This window comes from Sminthopsis crassicaudata, chromosome 1, assembly GCF_048593235.1.
Source record: "Sminthopsis crassicaudata isolate SCR6 chromosome 1, ASM4859323v1, whole genome shotgun sequence".
In the NCBI taxonomy this organism is placed as follows: Eukaryota; Metazoa; Chordata; class Mammalia; order Dasyuromorphia; family Dasyuridae; genus Sminthopsis; species Sminthopsis crassicaudata.
Genome location: NC_133617.1, coordinates 597,501,798 through 597,518,562, shown reverse-complemented (window position 1 = coordinate 597,518,562; position 16,765 = coordinate 597,501,798). Strand labels below are relative to the sequence as shown.

The window sequence follows — 16,765 nt, the reverse complement described above, 5'->3', positions numbered from 1 at the left end:
GATTTTGGCATTCAATTTTATAAAATTTTGAGTTTCAAAATTTTCTCTCTCCTGTCCCTTTGTCATTTTTTTATGTCAAAAAGCCTATGATACAATATAGAAGAATGTTTCTCATTTTTCCTTTTTCAATTGATAATATTTTTAATCACATGTAAAGATAGTTTTTCACATTCATTTTTGTAAGATTTTGAGTTCCATCTGGGAGATGTCTATGAACCACTACATAGAATTTCCAATCCCTCTAATTTTGTCTACCTGTATTTTTGATTTCCTTCATAGGCTAATTGTATACTATTTCAAAGTCTGATTCTTTTTGTATAGCAAAATAACTGTTTGGACATGTATACATATATTGTATTCAATTTATACTTTTTTTTGTTTTTATTTTTATTTTATTTTTTTTTATTCATTTTTCCAAATTATCCCCTCCCTCCCTCCACTCCCTCCCCCCGCTGGCAGGTAATCCCATACATTTTACATGTGTTACAATATAACCTAGATACAATATATGTGTGTGTAAATACCATTTTCTTGTTGCACATTAATTATTAGCTTCCGAAGGTATAAGTAACCTGGGTAGATAGACAGTAGTGCTAACAATTCACATTCGCTTCCCAATGTTCCTTCTCTGGGTGTAGTTATTTCTGTCTATCATTGATCAATTGGAAGTGAGTTGGATCTTCTTTATGTTAAAGATTTTCACTTCCATCAGAATACATCCTCATACAGTATTGTTGTTGAAGTGTATAGTGATCTTCTGGTTCTGCTCATTTCACTCAGCAACAGTTGATTTAAGTCTCTCCAAGCCTCTCTGTATTCCTCCTGCTGGTCATTTCTTACAGAGCAATAATATTCCATAACCTTCATATACCACAATTTACCCAACCATTCTCCAATTGATGGACATCCATTCATCTTCCAGCTTCTAGCTACAACAAAAAGAGCTGCCACAAACATTTTGGCACATACAGGTCCCTTTCCACTCTTTAGTATTTCTTTGGGATATAATCCCAATAACAGCAATGCTGGGTCAAAGGGTATGCACAGTTTGACAACTTTTTGGGCATAATTCCAAATTGCTCTCCAGAATGGTTGGATTCTTTCACAACTCCACCAACAATGTATCAGTGTCCCAGTTTTCCCACATCCCCTCCAACATTCATCATTATTTGTTCCTGTCATCTTAGCCAATCTGACAGGTGTGTAGTGGTATCTCAGAGTTGTCTTAATTTGCATTTCTCTGATCAGTAGTGATTTGGAACACTCTTTCATATGAGTGGAAATAGTTTCAATTTCATCATCTGAGAATTGTCTGTTCATATCCCTTGAATATTTATCAATTGGAGAATGGTTTGGTTTCCTATAAATCAGGGTCAGTTCTCTATATATTTTGGAAATGAGACCTTTGTCAGAACCTTTACTTTTAAAAATATTTTCCCAATTTACTTCCCTTCTAATCTTGTTTGCATTAGTATTGTTTGTACAGAAACTTTTTAGTTTGATGTAATCAAAATCTTCTATTTTGTGATCAATAATGATCTCTAATTCTCCTCTGGTCATAAATTCCTTCCTCCTCCACAAGTCTGATAGGTAGACTATTCTCTGTTCCTCTAATCTATTTATGATCTTATTCTTTATGCCTAAATCATGGACCCATTTTGATCTTATCTTGGTATATGGTGTTAAGTGTGGATCCATATCTAATTTCTGCCATACTAATTTCCAGTTTTCCCAACAGTTTCTTCCAAATAATGAATTTTTGTCCATAATGTTGGTATCTTTGGGTTTGTCAAAGATTAGATTGCTATAGATGTACCCTTTTTTGTCCTTTGTATCTAATCTGTTCCATTGATTGACTGGTCTATTTCTTAGCCAGTACCAAATGGTTTTGGTGACTGCTGCTATATAATATAGCTTTAGATCAGGTACACTTAGACCACCTTCCTCTGACTTTTTTTTCATTAGTTCCCTTGCAATTCTCGACCTTTTATTCTTCCATATGAATTTTGTTGTTATTTTTTCTAGGTCATTAAAATAGTTTCTTGGGAGTCTGATTGGTATAGCACTAAATAAATAGATTAGTTTGGGGAGTATTGTCATCTTTATTATATTCACTCGGCCTATCCAAGAGCACTGAATGTCTTTCCAATTATTTAAATCTGACTTTATTTTTGTGGCAAGTGTTTTGTAATTTTTCTCATATAATTCCTGACTATTCTTTGGCAGATGGATTCCCAAATACTTTATACTCTCAAAGTTTGTTTGGAATGGAATTTCTCTTTGTATCTCTTGCTGTTGCATTTTGTTGGTGATATATAAGAATGCTGAGGATTTATGTGGATTTATTTTGTATCCTGCCACTTTGCTAAAATTCTGAATTATTTCTAATAGCTTTTTAGCAGAGTCTTTGGGGTTCTCTAAGTATACCATCATGTCATCTGCAAAGAGTGATATTTTGATTTCCTCATTTCCTACTCTAATTCCTTGAATCTCTTTCTCGGCTCTTATTGCCGATGCTAGCATTTCTAGTACTATATTGAATAGTAATGGTGATAGTGGCAACCTTGTTTCACTCCTGATCTTACTGGGAAAGGTTGCAGTTTATTTCTATTGCATATTATGCTTACTGAAGGTCTTAAATATATGCTCCTGATTATTCTAAGGAATAATCCATTTATTCCTATACTCTCAAGAGTTTTTAGTAGGAATGGATGTTGGATTTTGTCAAATGCTTTTTCTGCATCTATTGAGATGATCATATGTTTTTTATTAATTTGATTATTAATATGGTCAATTGTACTAATAGTTTTCCTAATATTAAACCAGCCCTGCATTCCTGGTATGATCCTAATTGATCATAGTTTATTATCCTGGGGATGATTTTCTGAAGTCTTTGTGCTAATATGTTATTTAAAACTTTAGCATCAATATTCATTAAGGAAATTGGTCTATAATTTTCTTTCTCAGTTTTTGATCGACCTGGTTTAGGTATCAGTACCATGTCTGTGTCATAAAAGGAGTTTGGTAGGACTCCTTCATTCCCTATTTTTTCAAATAGTTTATATAGCATTGGGGCTAATTGTTCTTTAAATGTTTGGTAGAATTCACATGTAAATCCATCTGGTCCAGGGGATTTTTTCCTGGTGAGTTGATTAATAGCTTGTTCTATTTCTTTTTCTGAAATGGGACTATTTAAGCAATTTATGTCCTCCTCTGTTAATCTAGGAAGCCTATATTTTTGGAAGAAGTCACCATTTCACTTAAGTTATCAAATTTATTGGCATAAAGTTGGGCAAAGTAACTCCTTATTATTTCTCTAATTTCCTCTTCATTGGTGGAAAGATCCCCCTTTTCATTTGTAAGACTAACAATTTGATTTTCCTCTTTCTTTTTTCTGATCAGATTTACCAAAGGTTTATCTATTTTATTGGCTTTTTCATAAAACCAACTCTTGGTTTTATTTATTAATTCAATAGTTTTTTTACTTTCAATATTATTGATTTCTCCTTTTAATTTTTGTATTTCAAGTTTAATTTTTGGTTGGGGGTTTTTAATTTGGTTTTTTCTATCCTTTTAAGTTGCAAGCCCAATTCGTTAATCTTCTATTTTCTCTATTTTCTTCAAATAAGCCTCTAAAGATATAAAATTTCCCCTTATTACTGCTTTAGCTGCATCCCACAAATTTTGGTATGATGTCTCAGCGTTGTCATTATCTGGGGTGAAATTATTGTTTCTATAATTTGCTCTTTCACCCATTCATTCTTTAAGATGAGATTATTCAGTTTCCAATTACTTTTTGGTCTATTTATCCTTAACTTTTTACTGAATGTAGCTTTTATTGCATTGTGGTCTGAGAAGAAGGCATTTATTATTTCTGCCTTCCTACATTGTCCTAATATATGGTCAATTTTTGTATAGGATCCATGAACTGCTGAGAAGAAAGTATATTCCTTTCTATTGCCATTCAGTTTTCTCCAAAGGTCTATCATACCTCGTTTTTCTAATGTTCTATTTACTTTTTAAATTTCTTTCTTGTTTGTTTTGTGATTTGATTTGTCTAAATCTGGGAGTGCAAGGTTGAGATCTCCCACTATTATAGTTTTACTGTCTATTTCTTCTTGCAACTCTCTTAACTTTTCCTTTAGAAAGTTAGATGCTATACCACTTGGTGCATATATGTTTAGTATCGATATGGCTTCATTATTTATGCTACCTTTCAGCAGGATATAGTTTCCTTCCTTATCTCTTTTAATTAGATCAACTTGTGCTTTTGCTTGATCTCAGATAAGGATAGCTACCCCTGCTTTTTTGGCTTTACCTGAAGCATAATAGATTCTGCTTTAACCTTTTACCTTTACTCTATATGTATCTCCCTGCTTTAAGTGTGTTTCTTGTAAACAAAATATTGTAGGGTTCTGATTTTTGATCCAGTCTGCTATCCATCTCCGTTTGATGGGAGCGCTCATCCCATTCACATTTACAATTAAAATTACTAATTCTGTATTTCCTGCCATCATATTATCCCCAGATTATGCTTTTTCCCTTGACCCCCCTGAACCCCTTCCCCAATATTTAATTTATAGACCCCCCTTGTGACGCGCAGCCATCCCTTTTTTTTATTATCCCTCCCCCCTCCCTCCAAGTCCCTTCCCTTATTCTCCTTTTCCTTTTCCCTTTTCCTCTCCCCCCTTTTAATGAGGTGAGAGAGAATTCTCTGAAAAACAAATATGACAATTATTTACTCTTTGAGCCTCTTCTGTTGAGAGTAAGATTTACACAATGATTCTCCCCCTCTCTAAATTCCCTCAGATATGGTGTATTTTCTATGCCTCTTCCTGGGATGTAGTTTCCCTCTTTTTATCACTCCCTCCCCTTTTTCTGATACTACCCCCTTCCCTTTACTACACCCCCTCCTTTTTTTTTTCTTTTATATCAGTAAAATCAAATTATCCATGCATACTTTCTATATACCCACAACAGAGATATAGTTCTCAAGGGTTCTGTGTTCCTTTTTCTGTTTCTCTTCAGTCTTGTGGATGTAGATCAAATTTTTTGTTTAAGTCTGGTTTTTTTCTTAGAAACATATAGAATTCCTCTATTTCATTGAATGACCATCTTCTTCCATGGAAAAAGATGCTAAACTTATCCGGATAGTTCATTCTTGGTTGCAATGCTTGATCTTTTGCCTTTCAGAATATCAGGTTCCAGGCCCTTCTATCTTTTAATGTGGAGGCAGCCAGATCTTGTGTGACCCTTATTGTGGCACCTTCGTATTTAAATTGTTTTTTTCTAGCTGCTTGCAGGATTTTCTCCTTCATGTGGTAATTCTGCAGCTTAGCCACAATATTCCGTGGTGTTCTTTTTTTAGGGTCTATTTCAGAAGGAGTTCGATGAATTCTTTCAACATCTACTTTCCCCTCTGTTTCTATTATCTCTGGACAATTCTCTTTGATGATTTCCTGTAAAATAGAATCTAGGCTCTTTTTTTGGTCATAGTTTTCGGGAAGTCCAATGATCCGCAGATTATCTCTCCTAGATCTATTTTCCAGGTCTATAGATTTTCCCAGTAAGTATTTGACATTATTCTCCAGCTTTTCATTTTTTTTTTTTTGTTTTGTTTGACTGATTCTTGGGTTCTCAATGAATCATTCATTTCTATTTGTTCCATCCTGACTTTTAAGGAGTTATTTTCTTCATTCACAGTTTTTAGTTCTTTTTGTAAATGCCCAATTTCATTTTTAAATGAGTTATTTTGCTCTATTGAATTTTTTCTATTTCCCTATTTTTTTTTTTGAGAATTATTTTCTTTTTCCAATTCAGAAATCCTATTTTCTTGGGACTTTTTTATCTTCTCCAATTCAGAAATCCTATTTTCTTGAGACTTTTTTATCTTCTCCAATTCAGAAATCCTACTGTCCTGTGATTTTTTTACCTTTTCTAATTCACTAATTTTGTTTCCCTGCATTTCCTGTGAATTCTTTATTTTTTCCAATTCCAATTTCATAGCTTCTCTTTCCTTTCCCCATTTTTCTTCAAACTCTCTTAACTTTTTAATAGTCTCTTCAAGGAGAGAGTTATGTGATGGGGGGCAGGAATCATTCCCCTTTAGGTTGTTATCTGCTGACTCTCTGCTGTTAACTTCCTCGGGGTTGGATACCCACTCTTTCTCTGTGTAGAAGGAATCTATGGTTTTTTTGGGCTTTTTGCTCATACTTAAAAAATCTTTTGGGGTCTGTCCCTGGGATAGGAAATTATTTATTTATTTCTTTACCAGTTCCTCCCAGACTGGATGGATGCAGCGGCCCCTGCACCTGAGTTAAGAGAGAGCTCTGGGAGAGAGTTCCCCACCCCCTCCCTGGAAGTGCCTCAGAGGTGATTAGCACTGCTGTGCCTTGAGGGCGCTGTGTTTTAGCGGCTTCCCTGAGGTTGAGACCGAACAGTAAAGGCGACTCAAAGCCCAGCCTATGCGTCCCAGTGGGGCGTGGATGTCTTCAGCAGGTGACGTGAAAAGCCCCTGCACTCAAACTGGAAGTGTCTGCCAGAAACCGTGGTCCCTAGTTCAAAGGTTCAGCTTCTCTGGGACTTCTGTTCCATAGCCTCCAGCCGAGCCAGGCACTATGAGTTACCGCCCCGCCCACTCTTCAATCTCTTAACTACTCAGAGGTGAAAGCCTGGATTGCCTATGTCGGCCACACCCACCGTGCAGAGATCTGCTGAGTCACCCCCGGGATCCGGGAAGATCCAATGTGGTTTTAAATTTTAAAGTGGCTTAGATTTCTCTTCTGAACTGCTGTATTATAAGCAGAGAAGAGCTAACAGCCTGTGCCAGATTCTTTTATCTCAGTGGATTCTCTGATCCCAGAGCCCTCCCTAGCGCGACCGGCGCAGTGTGCCACTACCCCACCGTCTGTGCTGGCCTCTTTTCTTCCTCCCCTGGGAGCTGACCTTTCCTGTTGAAACTCCAGATTCTCTTCAGCTGGTAAGTCGTGCTTCCAGTCCTTGTGGATTCTATCAGTCCAACGTTATTTCTGAAGCTGATTAAATCTAGTTGGTTGTGAAGGAAGAAAGGAGCTTACACAGTGGCGTGCATCTTCTCCGCCATCTTGGCTCCGCCCCCTTCAATTTATACTTTAATATATGTAACATGTATTGGTCAACCTGCTTCTGGGGGAGGGGAGTGGCGGGGAAAGGGGAAAAATTGGAACAAAAGGCTTGGCAATTGTCAATGCTGTAAAATTATGCATACATAGATCTTGTAAATAAAAAGCTATAATAAATATATATGTATATATATATATAATATTTTGAGTTCCAAATTTTTTTCTTCCTCCCTTCCTTACCTCCTTCCTCCCCAAGATAGCAAGCAAATCTGACATAGGTTATACATGCAAAATCACATTAAACATAAGTCATATTGTAAAAGAAATAGAACAAAAGGTAGAAAAACCATGAAAATAAAAACAAAGAAAAGAAAATAATGTCTTGCTCTATATTCAGACTCCATAAGTTCTTTTAATAATTATCATTATAACTTTTGATGTAATTGGAAAGAGCTTAATGCGATTAATAATTACCATATAAAGTTCTAGTTTAGGGGTTTTATTGTGACAAAGGACTCAAGCATTAATTCCAAAAGTCTATACCAGTAGAATACAACCTATGACAGTGAATACTAAATCATGAAATAGTCATATTAAGGACAGGTGTGCTGGAGCCAGCGTATGAGCTGATTATTAAATATTCAGTGTAAACATTTATTCCTCAGAAATCAGTTAAAAGCCACAAATCAGGTTCATTTATTACTTTGTTGACTATCTAATAAAATGATGGAAAGTCTAAATAATTTAGATTAAATTTATAAGTATGTCAGTTCTTTTGGTTCCAGTTCCTCTTCAATAAAATGGGGAGATGGAACAAGCTGGCACATTAGATTCCTTTCAGTTCTTAGGCTATGAACTAAACCTAGGATACAACATTTATACAAGCAAGTAAATATAAAATATATGAAAAAGAATTTCAAGAGATCAAGAGACAGGCAGACAGAGACAGAGCAAAAAAAAAGATAGACAGAGAGTGCTGATGATGGTAGTATGAGAGAGAATCAAGAAAGGCCTTATGTAGAAGTGAAACTATCAAGGAGAAAGCATTGTTCATAATCCCCAAGCCCATAGGTACTATCATGCTTATTCTAATATATATATATATGTGTGTGTGTGTGTGTATACACACACATACACACACACACACACACACACACACACACACACACACACACACACACACATATATATATATATGTATATATGGGGGAAAATAATCATGAGAATGAATGTCAGATTAATTATTACAAACTTTTTTGCCCTATGAATGACATCAAAACATTCTATTAAATCCCTACTGAATGAAGTGAAGTCGGCAACTTATTTTCAGTTTTAAAAATTGAGTCAACCAGCTGTTTACATTGTAAAATACTATGCCAAATAAATGTACAAAAGTAGATTTGTGTTACAATTTTGGTAGTCTCTAATAGAAAAGAACATCTTGGAAAACAATTCATTACATAATACATTACTTGGATCTTTTGATTTGAATTTTTTTTTTAATCACAAAGCTGATTTTACAAGATATTTAAATCAACTATCAGTGAATCCACATTGAAGATAGCTATAATCATTCATTTATTCAACAATTATAAATTAAGTGCCTCCTATAGTAGGCAACCTGGTGTGCAACTTGTGGCTTACACAAGCAGGCTGCAAAATTCCCAAGTGTTTCCTAACTAGATTCTCTGTAATTGAGAAATGTTTAACAAAATAAATAAAAATACAACATAACATGTATAATGTTAATTTATGCTTTTCACATTTAACAAATAGCCTGCAAGTCTATTTGAGTTGAAACTAATAGAGTAGTACATAGAAAGTTAATGTCAACACTAATGTATTGTTGATAGAATCGTAAATTAATCCAGCCGCTCTGAAGAACAATTTGAACCATAAAGGACAATGAAATTTAGCATATCCTTTAATCCAGTAGCACCAATACTGGGTCTGTATCCCAAAAAGAATATAAAAGGGAGAAAGGGACCCACATATGTCAATATATTTATATCAGCTCTTTTTTGTGGTGTCAAAGAAATGGAAAATAAGTGGATTCCCATCAAGTGGGGAATGGCTGAATAAATTATCATGTATGAAAGTACATGTTTCTGTTTTCAGAAAATACTAAAAAGATTTACATGAACTGATACTGAATGAAACAATCACAATCAGGAAAATATTACAGAGTAACAGCAACATTTTGTGATCATCAATTATGAAAGACTTAGTTCTTCTTAGCAATTCAGTGATCTAAGGCAATACCAGTAAACTTTGGATGAAAAAAATCATCCAGGAAAAGAACAACAGAGACTGAATACAGAGCATATAATTTCCACCTTATTTGGTGGGTTTTTCCCTTTTGTCTGACTTTCCTTTCTCAACATGATTCCTGAAAATATGTTTTTTAGCATATGAATGTACACATATAACTTAGATTGCCTGCTAGCATGGGGGAGGCAGAAAAAATGTAATTCAAAATCTTACAAACCATCTTTATATGCAATTGGAAAAATAAAATACAATTATAATCAAATTTTCAAAAAGAAAAACAAACTGGCCTCAGAACTAGGAAGATCTGGATTCAAGTCTGATATCTGACAACAAGAAGAAACTGTGTGACAAGACAAATCAATTGACCTTTCAGCTGCAGAGATAACTTTCTAATATTATATAGACATACCTCAGAGATATTTCAGGTTTAATTCCCTTAAAACCATAATAAAGTGAATATCTATAAGATAATGAATTTTGCACACTGACTCTTACTTTCATGAAAGATCTCTCTATAGCACATGATGTTGTTTGAAAGCATTTTACCTACACAACTTCTTCCAAAATTTGAGTCAGTCCTTTCAACCTTTCCTCTGCTTTATATAATTAAGTTTCTGCAATATCCTTAATATTGTATTGTAGGGTATAGGGAGTCCTAAGAAGGGGAAAAGAGACCAAGACTCCAATAAAGTAGTCTGAACACAACACCATATATATGGGCACTGTTTGTGGTGCTTCCCCAAATTACAATAGTAACATTAAAGATCTCTAGTCACAGATTACCATAATAGATAGAACAATGAAAAAGTTTGAAATAGTGTTAGAATTACTAAAATGTGACACAGAGACATGATGTGAGTAGATGCAGCTGGGGGGGAAATTGATCCTAATAAGACTTGTTTGAAACAAGGGATGCTACAAACTTTCAATTTGTAAAAATTATAATAGGAAGAGAAAAAAAAATAAAAAGGAGGTATACTTGTAAATTGCAGAGAAGGTGCTGACCTGTATTGCTAGAAGGAATTTCCTCATCTGGGGATAGCTTATAACAATTAGTAATTTACTCTTATCCTAATGTGCAAAACATAGTTCTAGTCTGGAGTGGAGAAGATTCAAAAACAATTAAGACATGGAACCTTGCCTTCCTTATGAACCTTGCAATTTACCTTCTCTCTTGAAAGGATTCTGGGAACATCATCATATTTCTTTAAAAAGTGCACATGGGAATGATTTAAGAAATAGAATAATCTACCCTCTCACTAACAAAGGAGATTTAGTCTCTTCACAAAAGCTTTGCCTTGCTCTCAAGTAATGTGTCAAATAATTGTGCATAGTAACATAATATTTTCCAAAGAAATATCAGCTATCTCAAAGCTGATTTGTAACTAGAATGAAACCCTATAGTTGTCACTTTTTGTACTGGATTTCCAGAGAGACTCTTACAACATAGTAAGAAAGGCATTTGATTGCCTAAAGTGAGACTATAATCACAAATTGTCAGTTTGGGAGCATAAGATATGTGCCAGAATATCTTGGAAACGATCTCTTTGGAGAATCAATGAAGTACATTGATGTGGGTCACAAAGCGATTAGTCACTGGTTATTTTTGAAACTTTAGGCCAACACACAAACTTCCATTAGAACCATTAAAGCATGAATGTTCACACTTATTTTCATTCTTATGCTTCATGGACCATTTTGTGCCAGTAATAAGATCACTTAGAAGGTAATTGAGTTTGTAACTGAGGAAGAGAAGAAACTTTAAACAATCTCAAGTTATTGACTGAGCATCAAGGAAATAAGGATGAAAAAGATTGAACCATTAACTTGGCGAAGAAGAGGTAACTTAAAAAAAAAAAACTTGGGAAAACAAATGGACAAGGTCCTTTTCTGTTTCTAAACTGAACTAAACTTTTCAGTTTCTAAAAGGGAAATCTTTAGTTAGAACAAGATTTAAAGCCTTCAAAATTAAAAAAGTCTAGTTTTTAAATCCTTCTTTCTGGAACACTATGCAATATATGTTTATGCATTGCAGAAAAACTAGAGATGAATACATAACTTTGAAAGAATAGATTAGTAAAAGAAGGAATATATATGTGTGTGTGTATATATATATGTATACACACACACACACACACACACACACACACACACATATATATATATATATATATATATATATATATATATATATATATATATATATATGTAATGATGCAGCACCTTATTTCCCAGTTTATTGAATGATTCCTGAGGAATTAGATTTTGTTTTTTAATCATGCTGATAAACCACAAATTTTATCAATGGACAGTAAGACCAAAAAAATAAACTCCCAACTACTGGAGAGGCATTAAAATTATTCTAAAATTAAATCTCAAAATTAACTGAAAAGACTTTTTATATTCTTACTTTTTAAAAAATGCAATTCTGTTGAGAAAAGCAGGTACATATAAAAATTCTACCATAATCATCTGAACTCTGAAATACTGTAACTGAATGCTACTGAATCTTTTTAATATCTTTGATCGCTTTCTTCCATTCCCACTGCTATTACTCTAGGAAATGGACAGAATTTTTTTTAAAATACTACATGTCACATTTATATTGATATTTGATCATGGACAAGTCACTCAAGAGTAACTTTCTCAACTACACCTTTCACATGTATCAAATGGAGATCATAATGCTAAGAATACTTCTTCCACAGATCTATTGGGAAGATCAAGTGAAATAAGGTAGAGGTAAAGCATTTAGTAAACCTTATTTAAAGAAAATGAACTGAACCTATATGTCCTAAACTGGTTTTAATCCAAGCAACTAAATGAAAATACAGGGAGTTGGTTTCCAACCACGTGTGACTCAGAAGTAGGTACTAAGTGCTGATGAATTCTTCTAATTGGCTCTGGAGCTCAAAAAAACTGGTGATTCAGAAACTTAAAAACTTCAACTATGTGAACATTCAAAAAGCAAACTTTTCAAGGGTCTCCAGCTCTTTCCTTTGTAGTGGAGAGGAGGATGAAGATTTATTCTCTGCTTCCACTTAGAGGAAAGGGCAGTTTGTACCCACATCTAAGTATGGCACTTATAAGTACATGTCTCCTGATCATTAAGGTTATCTCCTATAATCCGAGGGAGGGAGGGGGAGAGAGAAGAGGGAGGAAGGAAGGAAAGGAAGGAGAAAGGGAGGGAGAAGAAGGAAAAAAGAGAGAGAGGAAAAGGGGAGAGAGAGAGAGAGAGAGAGAGAGAGAGAGAGAGAGAGAGAGAGAGAGAGAGAGAGAGAGAATGGAAGGCATAGAGAAACATATGTTTGTTTGTCAGTATAAGTGTAATTTTGGCAAGCGTCTATAGAGGACATATTCCATTTAAATGACAGTTGCTACATAATTACTACTAGCTGAGACTTTTGTCACTAAAGATCAAATCAATGCAAGAACTACCTGGTAGTCCAAATTCTGATCTTCTCGCTTCTAATCAATTTTCCATGTCATAACCAGATTCATATTTTGAAAGAATCATTTTAATAATGGTCTCCTCAACTCAAAATCATCCTATAATCCACTGATATCTTCAATGTGGTACCCACCATCTTTGATAATGTTCCAACCTCACTGTAGTCACCTTGATATCCCTGAATATTAGTTTTCTCTTCTACAAAGTAAGATGGCCTCTTAAGTACAATCCAGTTTTAGATCTTAATTCTAGCTGTTCCAACATGGAGCTTCCACTAAAATATTAGTATCAAATATAGCCTTTTTACTGTTCCCAGGACTTTTTGCTTTCTTATTTCCATGTCTTTGCTAAGGCTGTTTCCTTTGTCTGAAATACTCTCCCATTTGTCTATTGAAATCCTATCCATTCTTCATCATTTAATTAAAAATTATGTCTTCCATTAAGCTTTCCCTAATTATCTAATTTCTTAATAATAGAAAGTTATTTTTCTTCCTCTAAATTTATAAGATTTATATTAAATAATATTATATTCATAGAATTATATAATTTACATTTTTGTCATTTTTATAAATTTTTTGTCATTCTACATTTGGTCTTTACAGTGCTCCCTCTGTATGCAGATGACTTTTTCTATCACAAGTCTATTAAAATTCCCTTGAATCACTTCATAGTTGAAAAGAGTCAAGTTCATCTGATGATCACATAATCTTGTTATTATGTATAATGTTATTCACTTCACTTAGCATTAGTTCATGTAAGTCTTTCTAGATTTTTTCTAAAATCAGCCTGCTCATCATTTCTTATAAAACAATAATATTCCATTACATTCATATACTATAACTTATTCAGCCATTTCTTGATTGATTGGCATCTACTCTAGTTCCAATTTCTTACCACTACAAAAATGGTTTCTACACTTATTGCACATGTGGATCCTTTTCCCTCTTTTATGATCTCCTTGTAGAGACACTGTTGGATCAAAGGGTATACACAGTTTTATAGTCCTTTGAGCATAGTTCTGAATTGCTTTTCAAAATGGTTTATCAGTTCACAATTCCACTAATTACATATTAGTGTCCTACTTTTCCCACATGCCTTCCAACATTTATATTATCTTTTCCTATTATTTTAGGCAACCTGAGAGGTGTGAAATGGTACCTCAGAATTGTCTTAATTTTCATGTATCTAATCAACAGTTATTTAGAGAATTTTTCAAATGACTATAAATGGCTTTAATTTCACGTGAAAATTGTCTGTTCATATCCTTTGACAATTTAGCAGTTGAAAAATGGCTTTCATTCTTATAAATTTGAGTCAATTCTCTATATGTTTTAGAAATGAGGCCTTTATCAAAAACACTGGATGTAAAAACTTTTTCCTCACTTTTTTGCTTCTCTTCCAATCTTGGCTGCATTGGTTTTGTTAGTACATTTTTTAAAAATTCATGTCATCAAAATTATCCATTTTGCAGTTCATAATGTTCTCTGTTTTTTTCTGTGGCCATACATTTCTCCCTTCTCCACAGATCTGAGAGGTAAACTATCCCATGTTCTCCTAATTTTCTTATAGTATCATCCTTTATATCTAAATCATTACTTCATTTTGACTTATCTTGGCATAACTGTTAGATGTTAGTCAATGCCTAGCTTTATCCATACTATTTCCTAGTTTTCCCAGCAATTTACGTGAAATAGTAAGTTCTGATCCCAGAAGCTAGAGTCTTTGGGTTTTTCAAACACTAGATTACTATAGTCATTGATTATTGTGTCTTATGAACCTAACCTATTCCACTGATCCAATACTCTATTTCTTAGCCATACCATTTTTTGACATTTATAGACCCAATATTCTTCAGTTCTACTAGATCTGAAACTTAGGGAGGATAGGGAATAAATAAATATTTTTAATATCCCTTACAATACCTGATACAGTATTTTCATTCACTCATTAATTTATTGATTGATAGGACACATGGAAGAAAGGAAGGAAGGAATGAACAAAGGAGGGAAGAAAGAGGGGGAATAAATAAATGTTGTTTTTTTATTATTTTTTTTTCCTGAGGCTGGAATTAAGTGACTTGCCCAGGGTCACACAGCTAGGAAGTGTTAAGTGTCTGAGACCAGATTTGAACTTGGGTCCTCCTGAATTCAAGGCTGGTGCTCTATCCACTGTGCCAGCTAGCTGCCCCTAAATGTTTATTTATTAAGACCTATTATATGTTAAATGCTTTGAGATAGTCTCCTATTATCCTTAGAATAATCTTTGTGTTATGTAATATTAATATCTTCTTTTTATAATTGAGGAAACTAAGACAGAAAAGGTTAGGTGCCTTACTAAGAATTACTGTTAATAAGTATCTTCAGGTCTTCTAGATTTTAGGTCTAGCATTCTAATTGCTCTGTCACCTAGTTGTGACTTATACTTTGCATTTAGCATTCAACAACAACAACAACAAAATTTAAAGAATAATTAGCAAAAACAATAGAACTAAATACCCCAGACAGCTAATGACTAAATTAAACTCTTTTTCCTAAAATTATCCTAATCTCTGTCTTCTCTCCCTCTGTGTTAACACTATCCTACTGCTGAACTATTTCAAAATTTCCCCATTAATAACCTCTGTTCTCCCCATTTGCTCCCTCCCCAATTTCATCAGGCACTGAGTCCCTCTTGCCTAACTTCCATATAATAGGCTATTGCAAAAATCCCAAATTATTAATCTCTCAATCCCAGTTTTGCCTTAATTTTATTTAAATTACTCTCAGAATGAGATGATCTACTTTTTTTTTTTTTACCAAAATAAGTTGAGGACTGTCATTCATATCCCTTAAAGATGATGCTACACAGTCATGTAGACAAAGGCACCATCTGGTTTGAGTGCAGCCTTACTTCAAATTACAACTGAGTATTGCACAAATTTGAATTCATATGATATCTTCTCTAGCCATTTGTACCACATGACATTTAACATGAAAAATGCCTTCTTCCAAATACCAGATTAGGAACTGGAACTATTCCATGAACAACTCATTGGTATTTGGATTATGGTAATTAGGAAACATGAAAGCTGAAAGCACAGAACTAGTTTTGAATCTCCAGTTAAATATGAAAGTGTGATTTGTCAAACAGTGTAATATAATTAAAAGTTTGGACTAGGAATCAGAAAACATGGTCTTTAACCCTATTTCTACCACTTATTTGCATTAAGATATGATCCCCACCTTATCTACCACCCATACTCTGTATGAAGATCAAAGGTGATATGTTAATTTGTTTTAAAGGCATTTTGGATAAAAGAAAACTCTTAAGTGCTATATAAACAAAAGGTGCTCCTTTTTTGTGTGGTCTAGAGAAAAGAGCTTCTTAAACTTTTTCCACTCACACCTCCTTTTTACCTTTTTCGCAACTCCAACTATGTAGATATATAAAATAAATATACAAATTAAACTTGTGCTGATAATATACCATAATTTCATGACTCTCACATATAGTTATAGAAACCCATGTGAGATCATGACCCATAGTTAAAAATATTTGGTCTAGACCATTAAGTTCATTAGTATAGAGAATTCTCAGTGTGAAAATTCTCTCAACTAATGCAGGTTAGTAACTTGTCTCTATCTCATGGTCTTAGAGAGTTGCTAGTAAGAAGTGAATTGCCCATGTTCACAAAGGGGCAAGATTTAAATGCAGGTTTTCCTAATTCCAAGACTGGTTTTCTATTTATTATATTATGTTACTTCTCTATTTTTAATTAATGAAAAAGAGGAGGGTGGAGGAGGAGAAGGAGCAGGAAGAGGAAGAGGACAAATACAGGAACAGGGATTTCATTTGTGTAGGAAATGCCCTCTGAGAAAATTCCTTCCACAATATAGATTGTCTCTTAATTTTAAAGAAATCAGATGTGTCAATAGATACATGTTAGGTCATTAAGGAGCCCCCA

General features: G+C 34.0%; 1 protein-coding gene across 6 annotated transcripts in view; it reads right to left on the bottom strand.

Moving 5' to 3' along the window:
- PDE4D (phosphodiesterase 4D) overlaps positions 1-16,765 on the bottom strand; it is a 1,915,283-nt gene that overhangs the window by 1,588,217 nt on the left and 310,301 nt on the right. The window lies entirely within an intron of this gene.